The 14,916-nt window shown below is 37.1% G+C and overlaps 1 protein-coding gene across 3 annotated transcripts in view; it reads left to right on the top strand.

The window, feature by feature from the left end:
* Positions 1-14,916, top strand: part of MAGI2 (membrane associated guanylate kinase, WW and PDZ domain containing 2) — a 1,349,206-nt gene that overhangs the window by 796,453 nt on the left and 537,837 nt on the right. The gene's annotated exons all lie outside the window — the stretch shown is intronic.

Genomic DNA, 14,916 nt, shown 5'->3' with positions numbered 1-14,916 from the left:
TGATTGGAATGGGTTTCAGAAATGATCTGAAGAGAAAGACTGAGTATGGAGTACTCTTAAAGTGTTTTATTCTAAGGGAAGCAGAGGTTGGGTGATTGCTAGATAGAGATGTGGGGTGAAAGTAGGATTCTTTTTTTAATGACTGCAGGTATTCTAAAATCTGTATATATGGTTGAAATGATCCAGTAAACAGGGGAAACTGGTGATGTAGGAGAAATAGAAGCAATCGCAGAAGTGATGCTCTTGAGTAGGTTAAAGGGAGAGGGAAGCTGGTGTCAGAAATATCTACAGAATATTTACCCTTATAGGTACAACCTAATTAAAGGACTGATTTTTTTTTGCACTCTCCTTTCCTTTAAAAGTAAGTATCTGATTGGATAGCCGATGTATAAGTTAACATTTAAATCAGAAGTTTCTGTGAGAGAAAAATCTTAAACCATTCATTTGGTATGCATTGTGGTTGGTTGTAGGTATATTGATGGGCTGCTTGTTATTATTGAGGTTTTCAAGGCATTCAGAAAACTGACTACATCTCTTTTTGTATAGTACTCACTTATTACCTGGAGTAAAGCAATCCCATTGGCATTCTGATGTTCAAGAGCCTGTTCCATATTTCTTTCTTCTGAAATGGTCAATAAAAAGAAAAGTAGGAGAAAAAATAAAGAGAAAAGCTTGAAAGTTACGGTTGCCTATCAATTATGAATTTACTTTTTCAAAGGAGTTAATTATCTAGAAATGCTGGAGTAAAGGGGCTATAGTAGAGAATCCTCTTTGTTTCTGTAAACTACATATTTTCTCATATTTTACATTAATTTTATTTCAGTAATATTTTAAACTGTATGTTTGGTTGTTAAGTCAGACTTTTAAAGCTCATTTTGTAAAACAGAGAAATGAGAGAGTTGGTTACTTTCCACATCTAACATAAGAAATCTGGACAGAAGTAGAATAAAATCTCAGCCTTGTAGTTTATTTATTAGGCTTTATTTTTAAGATTCTTTAGCTTGATTGCATACATTTTTTTAGGTCTTGATGCTATGAATAATAGTTTTATATATTATTGATTAGCAATGAGAAAAACTACTATTTTAAAATTAGCTGCGTCACTTAAATTTTAAAAATGATGGTAATGATGTAAAAGGGTATGTTACCTGATGGAACTTTTCAATAGCGTTAGGACATTTAAAATGTCCACGGGGGGCTTCCCTGGTGGTGCAGTGGTTGAGAGTCCGCCTGCCAATGCAGGGCACACAGGTTCGAGCCCTGGTCTGGGAAGATCCCACATGCCGCGGAGCAACTAGGCCCGTGAGCCACAATTACTGAGCATGCGCATCTGGAGCCTGTGCTCCGCAACAAGAGAGACCACGACAGTGAGAGGCCCGCGCACCGTGATGAAGAGTGGCCCCCGCTTGCCACAACTGGAGAAAGCCCTCGCACAGAAACGAAGACCCAACACAGCCAAAAATAAAATAAATAAATAAAGAATTTTAAAATATTAAAAAAAAAATACACATACCTTTAAAAAAATAAATAAATAAATAAATAAATAAAATGTCCACGGTATTACATATTGCATGGATTCTACTATATATAACTTGCTCATTCGGGAGTCTCCTTTCTGCTGACCTCTGGATGTAACTGTAGGACAAATCATTTGAATTTTGGCCATCCTCCTCCTTTTTTCTACTATAGCTGTTGATAATAGCACTATCCTTCCAGTTAACCTGGCTGGAAAACTTTATTAGCCCTCTCTCAGCAGTAAAATTTAGCCATAATGAATAGCTACCCTAATAAAGGTTAAGATTAATCTTGTCGGTATATTTTTTACAAATTTATTCCTTCTCACCATTCCTATGGCCATTCTCACCCTCATGCCTTTTCTAACACTCTCCAAAAAGTAGTCAGAATTTTCAGAATGTCAAGGCCTCCAGGATCTGTCCTCTGCCTGATATTTCAGCCTTTTCTCACTCTATTCCCTAATCACCTTGTACGCCCAAGAAAATTGGTCTTCACTCCATACCATTTCCTAAACATGCTCTCAGCTTTCCTACCTCCATGCCTTTGCACACACTGTTCTATGAGCCACAGGTTGGAAATAAAGGGACATTTTCCTACTGGTGTCATCTAGGGAGCCATTCCCACATCCCTGACTTTCTAAACTTCCCTGGTCTTTGAAGGGCCATCCCAAATGTCAGCTCACTTTCAGCCTCGTGACCCTTCCTGGAATCACCATCTTTGCAGTGTCTCCGTAATACCCAGCTCAGGCATTATCCTCATTTTAAAGATGACTAAACCGAGGCTCAGGGAGGCTTAATGATCTGTCTGCACCACAGAGCTAATATGTGGCAGCCTGGGATGCAAAAACCATTCTGTTTTAAGGTCCTCAGCTGCTTTCTAAATGTTCTTTGACTGAATGAAGAAGTAAACGAATTTGTCATTTTCCATTTTTCTTAATTTAAAATTGGGAAGTACTAAATGGTGCTTCTCCGTGACTAAGAAGTCTTGCAGGACTAGAACAAAGTAGATTATTACTGACATGAGCTGAAAAATGAGAAAATGTGAGAAATTTCTGACGGAAAGCCAACGGTAAGGATGTGTTGTCTACGACAAGAAAATGAAATGAAAAGCAAATGTTTTAATCTTTTACTTATATGTTTTAATGAGGCAGTGTGTGGAAATAAATATCTGAAATAACCTGGAAGAACAGTTATTAAGTGCTTCATATGGGGCAGACATTTTTTGGATATTTTATATATATTAATTTTTAATTTAGCCATTATGTCTGTTCTTCAAGTTAAGTATCGCCATAACCACTTTATGATTGAAGGAAAGGGGGCCAAAGGGATGAAGTAACTTGCTCTGGGTTAAGCATTAGTGTTATCATTGGAATTCAGAGATAAATGACAGCAGCATGTACTTTCACTGATTTAACTGAATAAAGATTGTGTAGACAAAGGATAACATATTTTGAGGTCACTTTTTAATCACTCTTATATAAGTGGAGAAAGCTAAAGCTTTTAATGACACTAGGACCATGGCTCCTAGTTCCTTATATTAAAAAACCCATATAAAAGAAGAGATAATTGGGCTTCCCTGGTGGCGCGGTGGTTGAGAATCCGCCTGCCAATGCAGGGGACACGGGTTCGAGCCCTGGTCTGGGAAGATCCCACATGCCGCGGAGCAACTAGGCCCGTGAGCCACAACTACTGAGCCTGCGCGTCTGGAGCCTGTGCTCCACAACAAGAGAGGCCGCGATAGTGAGAGACCCGTGCACCGCAATGAAGAGTGGCCCCCACTTGCCGCAACAAGAGAAAGCCCTCGCATAGAAACGAAGACCCAATGCAGCCATAAATAAATAAATAAATAAAAATTAGGAAAAAAGAGAAAAATATCACCCAGGAATCTGAAAACAAAGACTAGATTCCAAAATAATTTTTAAAAAAAGAAGAAATAATCTACTTACAGAGAACTTCAAAAATTATCCAAATTCCTTTGCTAAACTGAAACTGTATCAGAATTAAAACTGATAAATAACTGGATCATTGGGCAGAATTAAGATCCCTGTCATCACTACAGAAATGTCCAGCTTTTCAGTTGTAATGATATTTGATCTGAAGCAGAGTATTCTCCGTGTGTTTAAATATGTGTGAAATGTAGGATGTTGACTTGCAGGGTTAATCTAAGTCCACAGATTAAATAAAATTAACTCCTGTAATATTGAAACACTGGGCAGAATAAAAGCAGAGCTAGTCTGCATAAGCCTAGTCTGTCCTTCAAAGAGTATCTAGTCAGATCACCAGGCAAGTGTGCCGTCTTCTTCAGTGGTTATCCAGCCCAACTAGCCTTGCTTATGGCACAGTGTATTTGGTGGTGATCCTTTAGACTCAATGTATCTCCCACGTCTGCAAAATTTGAAAATTTATAGTTTCCCTTTTATTAAACATATTAATCATGTTCTGCTGATACAAGTGTTACCAATTTTTTAAAAAAAGACCTATTCAAATAGTACTTTGATCTGATCACATTTAATTTAGAACCCAAATTCTGAATTAAACCAAATTTAAAAGAGTCTTAGAGACTCAGACTTGTTTGCAGTCTCAAACACTCTATTTGTGATAAGGTACCATGGATTTCTTTTGATGTATTATTGCTTGATATTTTAACTATAATCTTGGTCACTGTGTCAACTTTACACACTTTCTTTCCAATGACTGCACCAGTGGAGATCAGACTCGACATAGGCATTGGGTATTTTGATTTGAAAGATATGATCTGAGAAAGAATGTGGATATTTTGTCTTTGAAGGGGCACTTAGTACTTCTACCAACAGAATTTATCATAGCTCCTAAAGTAGCCTCTGAGAAGAGCCATCTGCCTGGGGATTTAAAACATGGCTGCGGATGACTGAGGTCATATGGCACTGAGTTAATTTTTATTTGGGGCCTCAGCTCTGGCTCATTTCCTGACTCTCTTGAGTGGCTCTAGTTTATCATTTTTTCATGCTCCTGGTTTCCCAAAACTCATAATCCTAGAATCAATGTTGCTTTGCCTCATAAGTGTAATGGCCAAATGCTTGAGAAGACTCCACTAACTGTCACAGTGGACGGGCTCAGGAAGGTGCATGAGGCCCTATGTGGCCTCCAAGCCCGGCAGAGAGAGAACTCATGGTCTCTGGGCAGCAGTCCTTCCAGGAGCCCAAATGAAATTTCCCCTAAACTAGTAATCACTTTGCATGTTCAGCAATCATCTTTGAACTTTTCCTCTGTCAGATTATGAAACCTGTTTAGTACAGTCTTCATCATCTTGCCAGGGTGTCTCAGCAGGACATGAAGACCGTAAGAGAGAGCTTAAAGACATTCCTACCAACTATACTAATTGTGCATATTTGCAAATTCTCTTTTTTTCTTCCCACACTCTTATTACCACTACTACCATATTGTCGGCGGGTGAACGTTTTGACAAATTACAATCAAATGGTCATTCATTAAAAAACAAAAACAAAAAAAACAAACAAAAAAAACCCCCACCTTTTTTCACTGAAAAAGAGAGATAGAAGGGAAGTGGATGTATTTTCAGACATAATTATGATGACTGCAAACTTCACTGTAGAATTGCTAAACTGGAAATCTGTAAAGCAAAAATTTGGTAGCAGAAACCTGGAAGAGATATAAATTCCTAAAATCCCTCCTGGGGGATGTGGTTAGGAACAATAAGTTCATGAAAGTTCTCTTTGAATAAAAAAAAAAATCTTGTCTATCATACATCCCATTATTGCCCAGGATATTATTTTGTAATGGCTCAAAAACTTATTTGCTTATGATTATCATACTCAGGGGACAGTGAAGTTGTCCTGGAAGAATATATTTTAGCCCACTTAACTAGATATAGTATACGTTTACCGATTTCACTGAGGAAAAAAAAAAAAAAAAGAAACATGATGCTAAAGTTCAGGTCACTTAAAATCACTCCATCAACTGTATAAATAGCAGATGCCTTTTTTGCATTCATTCTTCATCTCCATTGCTATATGTTCCAATCAGATGTTTATTCTTTCCTACTGTTTGGATTCCTTAAACTGCTAAAACGTCACATGAGTAGCAAAGAAAATTCATTGGGCTTTTGTGTGGTTATTGTTGCTAAGGAAACCATTTCCTCTTCACTGCAGTGTATGGGACATCTGTGCCACACTGAATCTGCTACAGAAAGACACATAACATCAGGACTAGAAAGTGAAGGAGGGAGGAACATAAAAGAACAAAATAGGAAATTAATACAAATAGAACTCCTTTTAAATAACACTCTTCCGATGATTTTTTAAAAAATATATATAAGGGAAAAAAATAAGACATGTCTGTGTCATTCTCAGTAACATGGGATATGTTTATGTCCGTCACTGCCACTTCCGGACTGGGTCTCTTGTTTCCCTTCAGTAAAAGCCCCGGTGGCACTTACTCCAATAGGGTCCTTACCAATCTTATAAACCTCGTCATGGCCATTATCACGTACCAGAGAAGGGAGCAGGTGTGTTCCAAGACTAGTGCCAGCGTTGCCGTGTTTGAGTCGGTATGCCTCTCAGCCTCTGTGGTCTTCTAGCCTCATCCCCAATCCTAGCCCCACCCACATCTTTTTCTTCTCCTACCCTCTCCCTTACCTTTATGCCCTAACTTTTCTGTTTCTTTACTCCTATTTTAGACTCTCCCCTGCATCCTTTCCCTGTCCTCCCCAGAATAATTGTTTCTAGTTAATAATTCATTCAGTGATCTCTCTGCTTCCTGCCTTGATTGAAATGTGACCATCCCCCAAGGCTGCTGCTGCTTCTGCAGTCATTTCAAGAGGAAGCTGCTTGGAGGAAGAAGAGCTGGTCTTCTGTATCCCCACCTCCTCTTCCAGGAATTACTCTTCCATCCTGGTCTAAAATCTTTTCTTCTTAACATACCCCTCTGGTCACTGACACCGAACTCTCACAGTTACCTGCCTCCTTATCAGTCCCTTCATTTATTAAAGACTGGAGCCAAATTGCAGTCTTCCTTTGTGCTAATCTAGGATATTTCATCCTTCATGTAAGTGACCTAGTCACACAGTTACTAAACTTTTTAACTCTGCTGGCTGTTCAATTTCAACCATCCACTCACCTGCCCAGGATCCTGTACTTGTTAGAACTTCAGAAGTCTAAGCATGAGTCCATTTTTCTCATGACCTCACTCTTACACACATCCTTTTCCACCTCTCAGAGACCTCCAGCTCTTGATCTCAATATCTCCTGGTTTCTCTGCTTGTCTCTCTTTCTTTCTATTAATCCTGACCCCTTGGTGTTCCTTCACCTATTCCAAAGATTTTATACATACCACTGCTGCTTCCTAACTGAGACTTTCGTTACCCCTCTATGAATCCCTTAATCTTAATCTTGCCCCTCTATTTTTCTGCAGCACCTGCCCAAGATCCCCAACCTTGAGTACATGCTACAATTTGTGTCCTCTCTCTTTCACTGGGACAGCTGAGTATATAATGCCTGAGAAAGTTACTGGTTGATGTAGCTTAACACCTTTATAAATCCGAGATCTTCATCCTGAGCCTCTTTCCACCTACCACAAAGGCTGTATATTATCCTTGGTCAACCTTCTCTCTCATTCTACTATACAGCGGTTCCTCATCCTCTAGAGATAATCCAGCCTTATAAGGAGCAAGATGATTGTGTAATGGCTAAGAGCATAGTATTAGGAAGCAGACAACAGTTATCAAATGGAAGAACAGGAGTTTAAATGAAGATTTGTCTATGTCTGAAACCCACGAAGAACTTCTGGTTGTGTATTATTGTTGATGCTGACATAAGAATAAAGCTTTGTTTTCTAGGACACCTTTCTTCTGAAACTATTGAAGAATTGTATGCATATTTCTTTTCACACCTCCACAATTTTTTATTTGAAAAACATCTAGAGTAACACTTAAATCACAAATTATTTTAGAACATGATCATTTAAGTGTTCCAATGATTACATTTTGTCACATCGGGTTTGACATTCTTCCATGTCATTTTGTTCATTCTCCCTTGGAAACCGTATTCACTTTAATGGCTTCAGTTATCACCTCCAGAATACTCCCCAAAACCAATCTTCAACTCTTCTCTCTTTTGAACTTCAGTCTCAACTGTCCAAATGTCAGTTTGACATCTGTACATGGATATTCTGCTGTTACTTCAAACTCAGCATGTTGAAAACTAATTTGTCTTCCTGTCACCCTCCAAATCAGTTGACTGATTTCCATATTTCTATAGGATGTACTTTATCCCAAATTCAATCATTAATGTTAATTTCCATTTTCCTTTCTTTCTTGTTCAAAGATGTGTTTTCTTTTCTCAACTTCAGTTCTCTCACAGTCAGAACTCCCTTGTTTATCTCTGTTCTGCATGGAAGTGGCACATAGCTTCTCTTTTTTATCCTTCAAGGTGCAAACCCTTGGTGAATATTCCCTTTTGTCTGCAAGTCCTCATGTAGCTATTTTTACTTATTCCTTATGTACCAGTCTTCTTTAGCTCCGACTTTTCTTATCACTCTCTTTCCATTTTCTTCTGTGCAACACTGTCGTTCAGTATTAATGAAATTGGTCGGGGGGACAGTGGATGGCAATATATATATTGAGTCGCAGAGAGATGAATCAATACAAAAACTTAGTGAGACGGGAATGTAGCACTTTAAGCTAGTGTTCAGAACCTTGGGTACTTTTCTATCTGATAGGTTCCCTTTAAGCAGGACAAGCTTAAGCTGACCTTAATACTAATTAGCATCAACATGGGAAATTATTTAATATCAGACAATATAGTACATGCTTTTTGACAGTTCTTGATGTTCATAAATATCAAGTTTTAAAAATTACTAACTGCTTAAATAAGCCCCATAACAGTACAGAAAACACCATTCTAAAAGAACTAATCTTTTCTGAACTGTATACCTATTAGTGACCCCTTCTGTTTTCCTTTTTCCTCCTGAAATGTGAAGAATTTGTTAAAAGGGTGGTCTCAAATTAGTCAGATAATAAACTCTCTAGGATACAAGTCAATCTAGGGGTAGAGATAAGATACTCTAAAAATAAGCTTAAAACTGGGGGGAAAAAAACTAAGAAAACAAAAAAAAATAAAATAAAATACAGTGTGTCTTTCCTGGACCCAACCATTATTTCTTTTGTTTTTGTTTTTTGGTTGTATTCAGATTGCAAGCTCCTGAAAGCAGAGCTGTAATCATGCAAATATTCCCTGGAATAACTTGGAGACACTCACAGCAGTCTTCTCTCTATTATCAGAGAGCACAGTACATTTTGTTAAGCTGCAAAAATGGAATTGGGTCCCTAGAATTTAAAATTAGCATCATGTATATCTAAGTGACTGCATAACAGCACCCTGCACATGACCTTGATTTTTAAATGAACGGCACTTTAAAGTCTTTCTGATGTGTTGACTACAAGGCTTTGCAGAAGAGAAAGGTGTCTCAGAAGATCTATTATTAGAATTGCTGCAAAAGCACTGTATGATCACCCTCAAATGGGCCTTGAGATCAAGTCACAGCTGAGACTGTTACAATTATTATCACGCTTGTGAGCACGTCATTTTATCATATGACCTCTTAGGTGATAATACAGACCTAAAAAGTCAGTGGAGGAGCTAAAGGAAGAAATGTTGTAAATTATCACAGAGCTACTCTCTGGCCTCCTACAGTAGAGGTTTAGCTTGATTTCAATGTTGCCAACATTTTACAGAGTCAAAAATGACCATTTTCATTGCCTCATTTGCTAAAAGCACATTTTACAAAACTAACTTTAAAACTGAGCCTTAAAATTCATTCTTCTTTTTTGGCAATTGTAAATTTTTAGGGAAAATATTATCATCATGAATGATGCTAAAGAAATACTTGAAAGACTTAAAACCATAAAACTCTTGGAAGAAAACAAAGGGAAAATCTCCTTGACATTGGTCTTGGCGATGAATTTTTTGGGTATGACACCAAATGCACAAGCAACAAAAGCAAGAATAAACAAGTGGGACTACATCAAACTAAAAAGCTTCTGCACAGCAAAAGAAATGATCAACAAAATTAAAAACAACCTACTGAATGGGAGAAAATATTTGCAAACCATATTTCTGATAAAGGGTTAACATCCTAACTATGTAAAGAACTCATACAACTCAACAGCAAAAAAAAAAAAAATCTGATTAAAAAATGAGCAAAGGACCTGAACAGATATTTTTTCCAAAGAAGACATATAACTGGCCAACAGGTGCTTGAAAAGTTGTTCACATCACTAGTCATCAAGGAAATGCAAATCAAAATTACAATGAGCTATCGCCTCACGCATGTTAGAATGGCTGTTATCAGAAAGACAAGAAATAACAAGTGTTTGCAAGGATGTGGAGAAAAGGAAACCCTCGTACACTGTTGGGGGAAATGTCAAGTGGTTCAAGAAACAGTACAGAGGATCCTCAAAAAATTAAAAATAGAACTACCATATGATTCAACAATTCCACTTCTGGATGTATATTCAAAGGAAATGAAGTCACTATCTCAAAGATATATTTGCGCCACCATGTTGATTGCAGCATTATTTAAAATAATCACATGGAAACAACCTAAGTGTCCATCAAAAGATGAATGAATGCATAAAGAAAATGTGGCATGCATACACACACGCGCACACACACACACACACACACAGACACTGGAATATTATTCAGCCATAAAAAAAGAAGGAAATCCTGCCACATGTAACAACATGAAAGTACTTTGAGGGCCTTATTCTAAAGTCTGATAGAGGGGCTTCCCTGGTGGCGCAGTGGTTGAGAATCTGCCTGCCAATGCAGGGCACACGGGTTCGAGCCCTGGTCTGGGAGGATCCCACATGCCGCAGAGCAACTAGGCCCGTGAGCCACAACTACTGAGCCTGCGCGTCTGGAGCCTGTGCTCCGCAAGAAGAGAGGCCGCGATAATGAGAGGCCCGCGCACCGCGATGAAGAGTGGCCCCCACTTGCCGCAACTAAAGAAAGCCCTCGCACAGAAACGAAGACCCAACACAGCCATAAATAAATAACTAAATAACTAAAAAATAAATAAAAAGCCAAAAAAAAAAAAAAAAGAAGTTAAAGTCTGATAGAGAAAGACAAATACTGTATGATCTTACTTATATATGAAATCTGAAAGAACCAAACTTCTAGAAACAGAGTAGATTGGTAGTTGCCAGGGGCAGGGGGTTGGGGAAAATGAGTGAAAGTGGTCAATGGGTATAAACTTCCACTTATAAGATGAATAAGTTCTGGGGATTGAGTATACAATATACAGTGTAGGGGCTATAGGTAACAGTACTGTATTGTATACTTGAAAGTTCCTAAGAGAGTAGATCTTGGAGTTCTCAACACACACACAAATAATGGTAACTATATAAGGTGATAGATGTGTTAACGAACCTTATTGTGGTAGCCACTTTCTAATACATAAATATATCAAATCATCATGTTATATACCTTAAACTTATAAAATGATGTATGTCAATTATACCTCAATAATACTGGGAAAAAAGAAATGCTTGAGTCCAAAATAAAAAATCAGTGCTTTCTATAATTTCTTGCTCCTACAGGTTTTGATCACAAATGAGCCAGAGGATGTATATACACTGCTTTGGCACACTTACCTGTCATAAAGCCCATATTTATTTTAAAATTAATGTTTGTTTCTTTCCATGCCTGGTTGGCCTTGCGTGAGAATTCGGAACTATTTTAAGGGCAAAAAACTCTTCTACTCCATTTATTTCATGCCAACTTCATAACATAAAATAATTGCTCATTATTTTATTCACATATTCAACATTGACATGTTCATTTTATTCACATATTCAACAGACTCATGTTAGAGATTTACTGTGTATACTATGATTTTGTAGGACATACTTAGATAAATAAGACTAGAACCCCCATACTCAAAGAATTTATATTTAAGTAGGAGAATTTAGTCACATAAACAATAAACTATAAAAAAAAGAAGTGTCATAAGAGCTTTAGTAAACTTCTAGAGAAGTTCAGTGGAGAGAGACCACCTCAAGTTGCCAGGATGAGAGTCTTTATGGAATCAATGATATTTGAGCTAAAAACTTGTAATCTTTTTTTATGTGGGAATGTTCAATTATATTTTAAATAAACAATAAGTAACAAGCGCACCTTTATGATTGCATTGAAATCAGCTCTGGGCTGAACGAATAATTTTTAAGAGAAAAAAACTTTATTATTGCTTTGTGCAGTAGGCAAGACATACACAACTGAGTTAGGAGACCAGACTCACTCTGTGTGTACCTGGGCAAGTCAGAATCCTCTAAATTCATTTTCCTTAGCTGTAAAATAAGAAGCTTGGACTCTTATTGGACGGTCTTCCAAGTCCACAATTCTTGAAGTGGAGAGTTCTCAGAAGAGGAAGGATGACATTTCAGGCAGAAAGGAGAAGGGAGTGTGTTTTTGTAGGGGGAAAGGCTTAAGAAGCACATGGAAATGGGAATGTGTAGTTATTTGGAGCACTGTAAGCAAAGCATTCTGTCCTTAGTCTCCGCTGTAGACACCTTCACCCCCAGAGCTGTTGTTCTCCAAAATGTCTTCCCAATTACAAATCAAGAGCATTGCCTCTTCTTACTCTCCTCACGTCTACACATGCTCCTATTTCAGTCTGCCTCTTCAGACAATTACAAGCCTCCAATCCAAACATTCTAGGGTTGTTATAACAACTTCAAGATATGATAAAAAGCAGTAGCCCAAAGTAAACGAAGGATTCCAGAGCTGAAGCCCATGAAATCAGTCCATGTTGGTGCCAACAGGAGACTTCACACACGCCCCAACTCAGTACATCTTAGGTGGCTGTTGGGGTCAAGTTGGTCAGCTAAGTGTACATGGCCGTGAACAAAAAATCGGAAGACCTATATTTATGTCTCATCTGGTTCTGCCCCTAACCACAAATTGCCCTCCAGTAAGTCATTCACTCTCACTGAGATTCATATTCTCCACATTTCACATGACATTATTATCTTTTCTGCCTCTTGTAGTGGGTTCTTGTGAGGCATAATGTTTAATATATGTGAAATATAGCTATTTAATATATGTGAAAACTTTTTGGAAAAATACGAAGTGCTAAGCAAATGTAAACTATAATGATTGAAGAGCTTTGCAGATATGCTCACATACATTTAATTTAAGGCTTATGGTAGTTACTAGATTTTCTTTTAGACATAGTAATAGCTTTACTGATTTTATTGCAATACTCTTCCCAAAACATTTTGCATTACTATGTGCTCTTATTATATGGAGACTTCTGCCCACGCACCAGTTGTTAGTGGGAAGAGTGGATGTAGAGGTTGTAAAAATATATAATAATGTGATCGAAATATGCAGGTAGAAATGAGTGTTTAGATAACTGTATTTGAGCTGAGTACTATAAAATGCTAGATCTAAGAGTAGCCGCTGACTTAAAATCCGTCTATGAAAAATGTTTATTGACTTTCTCAAATGTGGTAATAGAAAGCTTTTTTTTTCTTTAACATCCTATAAATAATAATGTGCTGTGCTTTTATCAGCAGGTAGCAACATAAATAGGTAATAAAAACTCACTTCCCAAATGTAAACAGTAAGTTTTCAGAAATCATTTTATCAACATCTCTATAGTTGTGTTTTTAATTGTCCTTGGCCATTTAAATTTCATAATAATGTCATCACATTTCTCATTGCAGCTTCATGTACATAAACTGTTTTGCAGAGTAGTTAATTTTATATGTGTGTATATATGCATATATTATATATATACATACATATATATTCATATGAAATAAATGTGTTCATTTAATGTATTCATATGTACACATATACATATACACATGTATGTATTCATGTGAAATTTCTGATAGTTGGTCATTTTACATATAAAAATGGAAATATAATGATTCACTCTAATAGATAACAGTGCTTTATTTCAGATCCAAATTATATGAAATGATGATTTAGAGCTAACTGTTACATTGTATTTGTGTAAATAACTATAGAGAATATTTAGGTAGAAAGTTTTTGCTTTGACTTTTATGTTTAAAGAGACAACAAATATTTAATAATTAATAAATCTCAGTTAAACATAACTAATATCTGAAGATTAATACCATCTCTAAGAAATGTACTTTTATAAAAATCTGTGAAAACTAACTATATAGCAAACTCAAGATATCCACTTAATTGAAACCATTAATTGTATCAATCATATTGACTACAAACTTTGTATGCAATTGGGCCTATTTGTACAATTGTAGAAACTTTGAATTCTTTTTCAATTCTGCACGTAAAGAAAACTGTTCTTGTGAGGTGTTGCCAATCAGAATGAGGAGATGTATGTGGGCTTGTACATTTACTTATGGTTCACAATATGGGATTGAAGGTTGATTAGCTTAAAAATGTGACCAAGATCAAGATGGTGCTTGAGGCCCCATGGAGCACTTAAACAAGATCTCACACAAGCCTTGGTGGTCTGTTAATCATCTTTTCAAAGACAACTAGTTTTGTTCTGTGTAATCATGACTACTCTGCATCCAAATATTTTTCCTTTCAACAAAAATGGAAGCACTTAAGAGATTACCTTTGGGTCAATACCTATACCAATCTATCTCTGCTCCCTGGAGAATGTCTCAGAATGCATTTCCACCAGTGATAACTTAGTGCTTTCTTCATTGTTTTTTAACAAAGGGGAATACATTTTCAGGAATAGAAATGGGAAGAAAATATAACCAACAGATTTTACTAAGTAGTCACGACCTTATAGAAACACCACTGCAGGGCTGAGGTCAGACTCATATTGAGCCTTGGAACCATACCTCTTCTTCCTGTGGAAATATCCTCCACTGCCCCTGGGGCCCACTGCCTTTCTTTTTCCTGGTGTAGGTCAGATACACAGAGTAGGAAGCAATGTGTCAGAGTAGATGAAATAAAACTTCAGATTTCTTCAATATCCAAATCCTATCTCTGCCACATGGTAGCTGTGTGATTTGAGGCAAAATAATTAACTCTCTGAGCTTTGGTTTACTTGTCTGTAGAAATGCCTGTGTCATGGAGCTGTTGAGTGTCTTAATCAATGTGTATAACACACAAGACAGTGTCTAGAACATTGTAGGGGCTTAATACTCAGTAGCTGTAATGAGATAATCTAACTTATGTTTGGATTGTTCAGTCTGATTTGTTAGAGACAGAGTTTTAAAGAAAGAAGGTATTATTTTGTTTCTATGAGTACAAATTTACCTTCCACCAGTAATATGTTATGACAGAGATCTCCAAATTATTTATTTATTTGAAGGATAGTTACATTTTCCTTAACTGACTTTCCTGTTGAAGTCACTTCTGACAGGAAACCCAGTTGCGTTTCCAAGGTG

This window comes from Eschrichtius robustus, chromosome 8, assembly GCF_028021215.1.
Source record: "Eschrichtius robustus isolate mEscRob2 chromosome 8, mEscRob2.pri, whole genome shotgun sequence".
Lineage (NCBI taxonomy): Eukaryota > Metazoa > Chordata > Mammalia > Artiodactyla > Eschrichtiidae > Eschrichtius > Eschrichtius robustus.
The sequence above is the reverse complement of the archived record's forward strand: the minus strand, read 5'-3'. Positions and strand labels throughout refer to the sequence as shown.